Source organism: Hyperolius riggenbachi, chromosome 6 (genome assembly GCF_040937935.1).
Source record: "Hyperolius riggenbachi isolate aHypRig1 chromosome 6, aHypRig1.pri, whole genome shotgun sequence".
NCBI lineage: Eukaryota > Metazoa > Chordata > Amphibia > Anura > Hyperoliidae > Hyperolius > Hyperolius riggenbachi.
The window spans coordinates 291,471,113-291,484,938 of NC_090651.1; positions in this window are offsets into that span (position 1 = coordinate 291,471,113).

Sequence of the window (13,826 nt, forward strand, 5' to 3'; positions counted from 1 at the left end):
AACTTGTCGATGGAGGAGAGTCATTTTGGGGCTCGAATTTTTGTGTGATCACTAGTTTTCGCACTGACTTAAAGAGGTCTATTTTGAAAGAACAGAAATCAAATTCCCGAGTAGGACAAAAGTTAAGACCCTTCTTCAGGAGTGTGTAGCAATCTTGAGGGATATCAAGTCCTGAAATATTAATAATTTGTAAATCTTCACTTTTTAATTCTCCGCTTTCCGTTTCTTTTTGACTGGCTTCAGAATACTGGATCCCTCCCAACTGACTGCTTTCAACCTTCTTACTAGTTCTTCTCCGTCCTCCTCTTCTGATTCTTCTTCTAAAGGGGCTGCTGCACTTGCACATTCTCCCTTATTCTCTTGATTATTTAATCCCTTCTTTTTTGTCCTTATATTTAGGGTTATTGCTCTTTTTGGGGCGCCTCTTCTTCACAGATGTTTTGTTCCCTTCCTCTTTATCTTCACTATCTGACCCTGAGTCTGTGGTCCAATAGCCTTTGCCTTTGGGAAACCTTCTGTTGGGGGGTACTGGTGGTCCCCAACTGAAAATTTTATTCCTGTCAAAATCTTCTTTGTCCCTATAGAATTTTCTTACTTTACGAGTTTTAATTTCGTCCTGAATTTTAAGAATTCTGGTCTCAATTCTTGTGGTAACTGAAGCGTATTTCTCCTCACTAACTGATGCCTTATAGCTGGTTTTCGTGTCCTGCAGCTCGTCTGACACTTTGTTATACTCCTTCACCGATTGAGATAGAACGATGTTTTGCAATCTTTTTGCTAGATCCAAATAGGCTGTTGTCCACTCATCCACGAAATCTGGATCCTCCCTGTATTCTGATGGTTCCCTGTAAGACCTGAAACCTCTAGCCACTATACCGTCCCTTTTGTAACATTTAAGTGTGGCCACCGTCCAGAAGAGTTCCGTATCCTGTTCGCTGAGTCTCCCCAATCTCAGCTCTAAAACCTTAGCACCCACCTCCTTGTTTGCCTGTGTCGAGTCCGCAGTATTAGAGAAGAAATTCCCCAAATCCTCTCTGCCTTCAGCAACTTTCTCACTCACTAGCATTAATGAATCAAAATCGATATCCAATTCATCGTTAGTTGATTCTTCATCAGCATTATCCTCTCTTAGGTTATTACCAGCAGAGGTCATTGTGGGGTGCTCAACACCACGAAATGTAGAACACAAATACAATACTGGTGTGGCTAGGTAGAACAAAGGTGTAAGGTGTGGCACATCCCATCTAATGAGTGGAGATCCCAGGTGACAACCCTCACTGACCAGTACAACCACACTTGCAATGTAGAACCAACTGTCACTGGACGTGTGCTCCGCTTTCTTTTGTATTGACGCATAATGCATTTATGTTTGACCGCAGCTGGTACCATCAGGTGTCAGGGACGGCCATGGGAACCCCCGTGGCATGCTCCTATGCAAATTTGTTTCTGGGGGCGTGGGAGGAGTCTTATGTACTTTCGGATCAAAATCCGTTCCGGGAGTGAATTAGACGTTGGTCCAGGTACGTGGAGGACATCCTGGTGGTGTGGTCGGGAACAGAAGGGGAGTTTGCAGAATTTATGCATTATCTTAACACCAACCAGGTGAATATGCAATTCACCTATGAGATTAGTGAGCAGGAAATGGCCTTCCTAGATGTGAGGCTGGTGGTGGAAGGTGACCATTTATTCACTAAAGGATATAGAAAAAGTACGGCCACCAATTCTATTTTACATGCGCACAGCTTCCATCCAGGATCGGTCATTGATGCTATCCCCTATGGACAGTATCTTAGATTAAGACGCAACAACACCAGGGAATGTGATTTCAAAGTACAGGCCGAAGAACTCACTGCTAGGTTTCTAAGAAGAGGTTATGATCAGGACCTTCTGACTAAATCTAGAACTAGAGCAAAAAAACAAACAAGGAGTGCCCTGTTGGCCCCTAAAGAAAAAGCAAATGAAGGTTCTGACAGAACCACGTTCACCTTTGAGTTTTCACCAATGGTTGATCGTATCAAGAAGGCCATATACTCGAATTGGTCTATGGTCAAAAGAGATCCTGATTTGAATAAAATTGCAATAAAGGCCCCTAGAGTGGCCTTTAGGCGTGCTCCTACACTTGGCAATATCTTGACTAGCAGTGAGTTCGTTTCACCTAGAAATAAAGATTGGTTGACTGCCTCTTTGCCCTGCGGAAACCACAAATGTGGTCGGTGCAAATGGTGTGATAGGCTGATTACTCATAAGAACATCAGAGTGGGGAGGGAATGGATGCAAATGAAGGAATTCTTTACCTGTCAAACGAAATTTGTGGTCTATGTCTTGACTTGTCCCTGTGTTTTATATCGGACAGACAACTAGATCGATGAAGACAAGATTTGGGGAGCACATTGGGTCAATCAAATCGGGAAAAGGCTGCACACGTCTGATTGAGCACATGAGAAATGATCATAGTACTGATAGATTTAATTTAAAGTTTACAGCCCTGGAGAAACAGGATGTACCCCAAAGAGGGGGAGACCGAGAGAGGTTACTGTTGAGGAGGGAAACGAGATTGATCTTGAGATTGGAAGCAATGGGATCTTTAGGGCTGAATGACAAAACGGAGTTGTCCTGCATGCTAGATCCCTAAATGAAATGTGTTAGTCATAGGTAGTTTGCATATGTCTTTTTGTGACATAGGCGGACTCTCCGTGTGATAAAATGAATAGAAACTCACTGGCTAATTAATGAATACAAAGATGTAAATGTCCCTGTAATGTTCATGTTTGGTGTGTAGTGGGGAGGCATGTAATTTGTCGCCGCGAGGGTTAAATTGTTAATGGGTGTTTGAAAAATGACTAAAGTAAAGTAATATTAACAATTTTATAATTGATATGTTGTGGACCAGCTGGAGCGGTCCCTCATTTCTTCATCAATTTCTTTACCATTTTTTGACTATTTTTTCATTTTTTATTTTCTTTATATGTCACATTTGTTGTCTTCTAGGTGTATTTTCCGGGCGGTGACATAGACATGCACCCCATTCCTCCCTCAAACTAGGAACCCTGCCATTGTCCATATGTTTGTATTAATGTTTGTTTATAGGCTATACAAATATTTCCCCGTTCATGTGATTTTAATGACACAGTCACTAAGTTTACTGTATGAGTCACCCTGGTCCGAGATGCCGTGGTTGCGGTGACGCTCGCTGGGGATCTAACGGACTGACCCTGCCTTTATATTTGGCTTTGCCCGGTGCGGTAAATATGTGTTTATGTTTGCCTGCATGTGTGCCTCTTTTGAGCACTGGCCGCTTATTAAACGCATAGCACGGGCTTGATATAGCACCGCGAGAGCGGTTGCTGTTTTTATGGGAGGTCACGTATTGACAGACGGAGTTTGTAACTCCGCCCTGCTGGGTCTCCGGCGGTAGCGTCTCCGTCTCCAGGACAACGGACTCTCACGAGGAGGAAGTGATACAACGGGATGGGGCGGGGCCAATTCTCCGTCTTTAATCCGGAAGTTCACGTTGTCCTCTTTCAGTGGCACGTAGCGTGACCAAGCGCCAGGAGACGCGAAACGGCCGTCGCTCGCCACCTCTGTGCCTACCACCCACCTCCTTCCCACTGACCAGTCACTAACATGGACACGTAAGCTTGATATGGATTGTTCATTTATCGTGTATAACCTTGCACATTGATGCGCGGTATTGTGCACATGGACTGTATGCTGTCACTTTTATGGTAATAAAGCCTTGGACGGAAGGTGCACGCCCCTGTTATCTTTGAGTCAGGTAAACAAAATGTGGCCATCTTGTGGCCAAATAGTAAAACTACATGCACATAATTTTTTTTTTCACAGATAACACAATAAATTACATTTAAAATATAACTGTTTACTTCCCACACAAATAGTTACCTAAGGGTCTGAACTTTTTAAATATGCATGTCAAGAGGGTACATTACTAATATTTTTTAAATTATAAGCTTGTAAATAGTGATGGACGCAAAACTGAAAAAATGCACCTTTATTACCAAATAAAATATTTACACCATACACTGTTATAGGGACATAATTTAAATAGTGCAATAACCAGAACAAATTGGAAATAAAATGTGTGGGTTTTAATTATGGTAGTATATATTATTTTAAAGCTATAATGGCAGAAAACTGAAAAATAATGATTTTTTTCCATTTTTTCTTAATATTCCTGTTAAAATGCATTTAGAAAAAAAAATTCTTACCAAAATGTACCACCCAAAGAAAGCCTAATTGGCTGCGGAAAAAACAAGATATAGATCATTTCATTGTGATAATTAGTGATAAAGTGATTGGCGAATGAATGTGAGGTGAAAATTGCTCGGATGCATACGGTAAAAAACAACTGAAGGCTAAAGTGGTTAAAAAACAAGGGATTTATTCATCACTCCAATGGTCGTAATGTATCCAACGGGGAGAAAAATAGTACAGAAATAAACCTTCAGTAGTAGAGGAAGGATGGACATAGACACCCTGAGGAGATGGGATAAGCATGGATACTACACTGCTGTTAGTTACTCTGCATATACTGGGTTTGGGGGACCTTAGGGTGGGGAGGAGCCTACAACACTGAATGTAAATGCAGAGCCAGGTGCAATACAAATGCACATTTACCCCCGTGAGCCAAATATAATAACTTCAGGACACCCCCTGACAAAAGAGCTTTCATTTATAGTTTTTGCTTAAGTCTACTGAATGTAAAACCACGGCCCTGACTACTGTACACACACTAGATTTTGCTGCCCAAATGTTAGCAATTATTATTGGATTGGATAACAGACTCGTGGCTGTAGATGCATCCCGTCATACATGACTGCCAGGGGAATAGCAGTTGTCCGCGTCAAATAGTCTTCAACTTATTGCTATTGCTTTTCCTCAACTAAGAGGCCTCCTGCTACATCTCTCCCTTCTCCTCTCCCCAGAACAGAGTATGCCAAGCTTGCATGTCTGTACAGGGATCAGTGGGCAGATTAAGGCCTGGGACCCACTACAAAGCGCTATCGCAATTGCTAGCGAGCTTTGCAAACGATTGTGGGAGCGATTTCCCTGCTCCTGTACATTAGATTGGAAATGCTCCCCAAATGCTGTGGTCCTGCAATTGCAATTTGTCTAATCGCAATTGCTGTAGTGGCAGGGGCGTAGCAATAGGGGGTGCAGAGGTAGCGACCGCATCGGGGCCCTTGGGCCAGAGGGGCCCCGAAGGGTCCACCCTCTATCACAGTATTAGCTCTCTATTGGTCCTGTGCTGGTAATAATCACTTCTATAGATGCTTTGAATAGTAGTAATCCTTAACACACTGTTCCCCATTCCCTTCTTGCACCTCTGACACTGGGGTTGTCCTTGGCAGGTTTTGGTGTGCCGTATCAATTGTTATGTATTGAGTGCTTGGGGGGGCCCCATGTAAAACTTGCACCGGGGCCCACAGCTCTTTAGCTACGCCACTGTGTAGTGGAATCTGTCCCATCCATTTGTATTGGCAGAGCGTTTAGGGAAATGGCTAGCGATTGAAAGCGATCCCTAAACGCTCAAAAAATGCTCTAGTGGGTAGCGGGCCTTAGATAAGCTGATCATGATTTGCATGGCCCAGCTATTTTCTTATGTCTGTACTGCCTTAAAGTAAACCTGAGATGGCTGTTGTGGGTTTCCTCCAGCCCCATTAGGTGCATGGGGTCCCTTACTGTCCTCTCCGGCCCTTCCATTGGAAATCCTCCCTGTAATCCAGCTTTCCGCTCTCTTCTGCACATTTGCGGCTCGGCTGCGCACCCCACGTTGCGCTCACGCAGTAAGGAGCATTCTGCGCCTGCGCGGTAGTACTGTGCAGGGGCAGAACGCTCGCAGGCACAGGAGCGAGGTGTGTGTGTGTTTGTGTTTGCGCACAGCCATGCCGTGCATGTACAGAAGCACACAACTGACTGGATTACCAGAGGGATATCCTAGAGAATGGAGCAGCCGATGAGGGACCCCACACACCTAACGGAGCTGGAGAAAGCCCTGGGTAAATATAAATAACCATCTCAGTTACAGTATAACTATGTGTTATAATTGTTATGGAAAATAAAAAAGCAGCAACATTTTAGTGTTACCTGTTAAAGGACATCCGAGGTGAAAATAAACTGAGGAGAAAAACAATTGTATCTATCCTCCTTCTCCTAAAAGATTACTTTTTTTTAGATATCCCACAGTTTTATTTTATATTTAGAACTAGTTTTTATGTTTTTAATGTTTTATTGTCTCTGCTCAATGACATCTTCATTGAAGTATGCAGTGGCATAGCTAAGGAGCTGTGGGCCCCAATGCAAGTTTTATATGGGGCCCCCCAAGCACTCTATACATAACAATTGATATGGCGCATCAAAACCTGCCAATGTCAACTACAGTGTCAGGTGCAAGAAGGGGATGGGGAACAGTTTGTTAATGATTATCACTATTCAAAGTATCTATAGAAGTGATTATTATGAGCACAGGACCAATAGAGCGCTAATACTGAAGTTGAGGGAGGGCCCTTCGGGGCCCATCTGCCTCAAGGGCCCCGATGTGGTGGTAACCTCTGCAACCCCTATTGCTACGCCCCTGGAAGTATGCCAGAGCTCATATCTATGAATTACTGAGCCTTTTTATCTCTTTTCTGCCCTCAGAAGCCATTTACTGGCAGAAATCTGTTTTATGGCTGTAATTACTTATCAGTGAGGGTTATGCTATAGTCTGACCCAGTCCGACCCAGACAGAAACTGTTACTTGCATACCTGATGTTTAACTCTTTCAGGCAGAGAAAGAAAAAAAGGAACACAGCATAGTTATTTGTGTGCTACATACACATGTCTATCTCATGTCACGTCACCTCGGTTGTCCTTTAAGCTGGTTACACAGTACAATTTTGCGTCAGGTGAACCAGATAATTTCCGACTGGTCTAATCAGATTCCAATTGATAACGCAATCGATTTTGGGTAGTTATCAACGCAAAATCGATCACATTATCAATCAGGAACAATTTGCAGGTCGACACACAATGCAGTTTTTCATTAGATCTCCCGTCGATCTGATAGAAAATTGTACCGTGTGTATGAGGCTTTCGATTTTTGTATGATCTGCAATCAGGACTAGACTAAAGGCCAGGCAAAGAGGCACCCACCTTGGGTGAAACAGCAGAAGGGGGCAGGTTAATTGAAGATAATCAATTTAGCTTTGGAGCCTACTATGTGAGTTTCATATATTCTTGTACACTTCTATGATGAATATTTATTTTGCCACGTTTGTCTCGGGGAACAGAGGACCTTATCTGGATACTGCCTGTACTGGCTGAGCACCTAGCTTGTGTGTGGCCAGATCTCCAGAGCTGTTTGCTTTTTATGCTGGGAATACACAGTTCGTTTTTGCTGTAATTAGATGTTTCGATAGATAATTTCCGACATGTCCAATCTCCCTTTCAATTCTTTTGCTGCTCGATTTCTGATAGAAGTGAATGGAAAAAGATAAGAAAAACGAGCGGAAGATAAAAGAATCGACTGCAGAATCGAGCGGCAAAAACGATTGAGAGGAGAAACGAACCGTGTATTCCCAGCATTACACTTCACCAAGGAGAAGGTCTATTTAAAGTGACTCTGTAACAAAAATGACAACGTTTTTTCTACCATCCTACACGTTCCTAAACCTATTCTAATCTGTTCTGGCTCACTGCAGCACTTTGTACTATCACGGTCTCTGTAATAAATCAATGTATCTTTCCCCTGTCAGACTTGTCGGCCTGTGTCTGGAAGGGGCCTGTGTCTGGAAGGCTGCCAACTCTTCCTGCTGGTCTGTTCCTCTATGCACACTCCAGTGTGTGTTTTATTTACATAAGCCAGCAGCTTCTCTGCTATCTTATCAGTGATAGAAGAGAGCTGGATAAAAATCCTCCTCTGTTAGGCTGTGAAAGTAGCTGGCTGACACATACTGAGGAATTACAAACACAGGCAAAGGCAGAGCTGTCTGCAGGAAGCCTGTACACACAAATGATCTTTTGAGATTCAAAAGGAAAGCTGTATACAGCCTGCTTGTGTATGGATGTATTTTCTATGTGTGGACATATTGTACATCAATCTACTTCCTGTTTTGGTGGCCATTTTGTTTGTTTATAAACGAACTTTTTAAAACTGTTTTTGACTACTTTTAATGCGGCGGGGAGCGGCGAAATTGTGACAGAGGGTAATAGGAGATGTCCCCTAACACACTGGTATGTTTACTTTTGTGTGATTTTAACAATACAGATTCACTTTAAATAAAACTGGTGGTACAGAATCGACTGCCAGACACTGCAGGTATCATTTATTTTAGCAGGAAAGAAGATGCAGCAAGTGTATTCAGCCGTGTGCTTCAATTCACTCTTTCTGCACTGGCATTTGATTAGCATGTACTGGAAACCACATTTTAAAGTGTAACTGTCAGGCATAAAATCGAAAATCAATTCTTTATTTTTACCTGGTAAACAAGTAATACGGATGCTAACCAGGCAATCCAAAAGTTAAAATCTCTATTACTTTTCTTGTTTATAAATTATCATTCCCCAGTTTACCTGACTCTTATTTGGTACGTTGTTGCACAAAGGAAGTTGCAGGGCATGCTGGGTTGTCTTTTTTTTCTTCTTTATTTCCCCTCAGACTTAACTAATGTATCGAAGCAAAAAAGGACAACCCAGCATGCCCGGCAACTTCCTTTGTGCGGCAACGTACCAAATAAGAGTCAGGTAAACTGGGGAATGATCATTTATAAACAAGAAAAGTAATAGAGATTTTAACTTTTGGATTGCCTGGTTAGCATCCTTATTACTTGTTTACCAGATAAAAATAAAGAATTGATTTTTGATTTTATGCCCGACAGTTACACTTTAAAGCACAACTGAAATGAGAGGGATATGGAGGCTGACATATTTATTTCTTTAGAACAATCCGAAGACATAACAACAAAAGCTGTTTAGGGGATACATTTAATGACTAACTGTTCAAGATTTCTATGCAAGCATTCAAAACTTTAAGTTTCTTCTTCAGGCATGTCACAGAACTGGATCTGAACTATACCTTGTACATGATGTAGTCATTAAAGGTATCACCTAAACAACTTTTGTTGCTGTCTTCAGATTCTCTCCATGACTTAAAGGGGAACTGAAGAGAGAGGTATATGGAGGCTGTCATGTTTATTTCCTTTTAGACAATACCAGTTGCCTGGCAGCTTTGCTGATCCTCTGCCTCTAATACTATTAGCCATAGCCCCTGAACAAGCATGCAGCAGATCAGGTGTTTCAGTGGTTCAGACTTATAAGTCTGATCTGACAAGACTAGCTGCATGCTTGTTTCTGGTTTTAATCAGATACTACTGCAGAGAAATAGACCAGCAGGGCTGCCAGGCAACTGGTATTGATTAAAAGGAAATAAACATAACAGCCTCCATATACCTCTCTCTTCAGTTGCACTTTAAGCCTCATACACACAAGGCACAAATGTCGCAGACAAGAGAGGAAAAAAAAAGCAGCGACAGTTCGTCGCCAGGTCCCTCTGTGTGGCAGCTGTACACACGTAGGGACAGAGATGCGGCGGAAGCTGTCGCCAAAAGTTTCGTCCCCCAGCCGGAAGCTCCCTTCTGGCTGTGGGTCGCTGTCGCTAGTCCGCACATACACACGCAGTACGCGTGGCGGACTAGCGACATTTGCGGAGACAGAAGTTGCCGGCGATTGAACTTTTCAATCACATGGCAACTGCTGTCTCCGGCGACAGTTCGGGGTGCGCACCTCATACACACGGGGCAACTGTCGCCCAGACATGCACGTGCCACGTGTTTGTGGCGACAGTTGTGCCCCGTGTGTATGGGCCTTAATACTGGACCAGACGCAACTGGCTGTATACAAATTGCCTGGCTGTCCAGCTGATCTTCTGCCTCTACTTTTAGCCATAGACCCTTAACAAGCATGCACATCAGGCGCTCTTGCCTAAAGCCTGACTGGATTACTGCAGCCAAAGAGATCAGCATGACAGCCAGGCAAGTAGTATTGTTTAAAAATAAAGAAATACGGCATCCACCATATGCATCTGACTTCAGGTTCCTTTTAAGACTGTAAAGTCTTGTAAACCTGCTAAATGAAAGACAACAAATGACCACCTCTGCCAGGAATCTAGCGTTGAGTACACTGACACCACGGCCAGTGATCAGCCCAATGGAGCAACTCTGCCAATTGCTGGCTGAGAGCATTGTTTTTCTCACTCACCCTGCCCTGTGATGCTCCTGTTGGCTCTCCTCCCCCCCACCCCCGCATAGCAATAGAATTTGCCATTAGCCTGTAGGCTAGCGACGCATGTACACAGCCTCAGCCCCGCACTGACGCCTGTGGGATCAACTTCTGATCCCTCTCTGGTGACATTCCTTGTATGTGTGTACAAGACTTAAATAGATTGTACTAAAAAAAAAGGGCCCCTGGGGGGTACGTACCTCGGGAGAAAAATAGCCTCTGGATCCTATCACTGCTTCCCCCGTCCTCCATCCCACGATGGTCTCGCTCTGGCCCTCGTAATGCACAGCTGACAATTTGTGAGGCTGTGCAATATTTACCTTCCTCGGCTCCAGCGGGGGCACTGTTGCAGCTCTTGGCTCAGAAATAGCCGATCCCAGTCGGGTCCGCTCTACTGTGCAGGCGCAGGCATCTTGTGCCTGTGCAGTATAGCGGACCCAACTGGGATCGGCTATTTCCAAGCCGAGGGCCACAACTGAGCCTGCACTGGAGTCGGGAAGGTAAATATTTACATGGCCGCCGTTCGTGGACCACTAGCGAGACCACAGCGGGACCGAGGAGGACGGGGAAGCTGCAAAATGATCCAGAGGCTTCCCCCTCCCGAGGTGAGTACCCCCCAGGGACATATTTTTTTTATATATACAGATTCTCTTGAAGTGTTCCTTGTTTGTCATCTTGAAAAGTTATGCACATTAGTAGAAAAATAGACTTATTACAATTAAAGCAAATCTGTAGCGAAATGTTAAAAAGGTCAGATACTTACCTATGTAGAGGGAAGGCTCTGGATCTCATAGAGTATTCCCTCTCCTCTCTTCCACAGTCCACATTCCAGCACTGTCCCCAGTTCAAATCTGCCGCCTCCAGAAGCTTCGGAAGCATTGGTGTCCCAAAGTGCTTCCAAAGACAGCCAGCTTTGTACTGCGTCACCTATCTTCAGAAGCTCTCGGGACACAAGTGCTTCTGAAGCCTTCTGAGGATCCCCAAAGCCTTAATTGACCAGTTGGCCGAATACCTGCAACGGGGTGACAGCACTGGAACAAGGGGACCGAGCGAGGACCAGGAAGGCTCCGTAGAAACCATAGCATTCCCTAACCATAGGTAAGTATCAAACTTTTTTCCCCTTCGCTTTAGTATCACTTTAAAATAACCTTAGCAGAGTGAAAACAATCAGTTACAAAATCGCACACTTCCAGAGGTGTAGCTATGGTTTTCAGCACCTGGGGACAATGACAAATTTTGCGCCAAACCCCTCCCCCCCGTCAACATACGCGTGGACACGCATCAGAATGTGGGCGTGGTCATGGGTGGAGACAGATGGCCAAATGCTGTTTAGATAGCGACATGTGCCCCTTTCCCCCATAGATACAGATGTGCCCCCTTCCCCCATTTAGATAGCCAGATGTTCCCCCTTAAATAGCCAGGTGTGCCCCCTTTAGATAGCCAAACGTGCCCCATTTCTCCTGTTTATATAGACAGATGTGCCCGATTTCTCCTGTTTATATAGACAGATGTGCCAGATTTCTCCTGTTTATATAGACACTCTGTGCCTGCTTTTTCTGCTGCTGTAACGTTTCTGCACTCCACTGCAGAGGGAGGGAGAAAAGCAGGGGCACTTCAGGCAGCCAGTGAGCCGCCTCTCATGTGCGCGGAGGTGCAGCTGCTGTGCTGAGCGCCCTCACAGTGCTGCGCCCGGTGATACACAGGTGCAGGACCATACAACAGTCCCTATAGATAATTATAAAGAAGGTTCCCACACTATAGTCTATGTAACATCCATTTATTGTTCCCATCACATACATAGGTATCTCTGACTGATAACTGATGATTGTTTTGTGGCCGCTAAGAGTCTTCTTTGTCAAGGCACAAGACAAAGGGGGCTCTTAGTTGCCCCAAAATTATTGTTAGTGATCGCTCAGAGATGACAGATGTTTCACAGACTACAGTAGTGTTGACATTTACTGGGACCAGCTTAGCAGTTGCAGAGTGAAAGACAACACCTTTGTTAGGAAAAAAGTTTTTATTTCATAGAGTAGGGAGCATTGTACAATAAAAGGATACAACACCGCAAAAAATTCAAGACAGGATTTTGCTAGAATTACAAATCATGGATAGTTTAATGTTACATAAATGCAATGGACCTAATTACTGAGATCCTAAAGCAGGACACAACACCTAACCAGAAATGTTTCATCTATGGTAGAATTGAAAGCATGTGTGGTTTTGGAAACGCGTGGAATGTGAAATGTGGCAATGGACAGCACTGTGTGTTACGGTATGTTGTGTCAGCACATTACGGCCCATGGAAGTGCTCCTCAGTGTAGGTGACATAAGGCAAATCAGAGGTCACAGAAATGGGAAGTCATTGGAATAAAGTGTATCTTCTCAGTGCTGATCAAATTGTAGACGAACAAGATTTCTGAAAATCATTCCACTATTACTGTGAATCTTACAGTGTCTAATGCATGCTGCTGATAGTGAGTGGTTGGATATTAGTAAAGTCACTTTCAGAAACTGTGGATGGTGCAGGAATTTGCTGAAAAGCAAGCATAGGTTGTCCGGAAGCAAAAAACCAATGCCTACACTAGCCATCCGTTTTTGGTTGGATTGGATGACCAACAGATGCACAAGGGTTCTGTTCATTCTCTACTCTTCCATTCTCTACTCTTCCTTGAGATAAATCAAGTTAACATTCAAATCCCTACACAACTTAAGGTGGGTACGCCCATGCGACTATAGTCGTTTGAAACTATCGTTCCCCGATCATTTCAAACGACGATCATTTAAAAAAATACAGCCAACGATCATGAAGTCAAACGATGGACGAGCTAGATCGTTAAAAACGAAAGATCTGTCCTGGCGGATTTTTTTTAAACGACGATCGTTAGCAAAAGTAGTACATCGTTAAACGGTCGTTCGTAGCAGGCAAGACATGCACACTTCGTTTTATAGTCACAACACATTAAATTTTGCCCTTGCGATGTAACGTTCGTTCTATGATTGTGCCTAGTGACGTGTTGTATACATGATTATACCATAATTTTTATTTTAACAGGACAAAGTGTTTTTTTGTATGTTTTGTCAACACTATATTATCTAGATGCTCTACTACATACCGACAGTATAAAATAGAAATTAAGTTATGTCATATGCGTAACGTTAGCTTTACAGTGTAACGTACGTTTTGAACCGTTCGTTACGTGCGGACGGAACTTGCTATGATGTAACTTCCAGGAAACAGTACGTGATGTTGCTCCGGATCGTTCGTTAAATGATCAGATCGTTACACACCTTTAAAAGCTAGGTGGTTCTTTCGTCAATTAAAAAGATTGTTCGTCGTTCACAACGAACGATCGTTGTCGTATGTGTGTACGTAGCTTTAGGCCCTGGATACCTGAAGGATTTGTTGCAACTGTGTCACACCTCCCACAAGCTCAGGTCAAAAAGATCCAATAACTTGACCACCCCCAGAGTTCAGCTTAAAACCTTTGAAACCAGAGCTTTCTGTCATGCTGCCCCTACCCTTTGAAATGCCTTGCCAAACTTAATCAAGA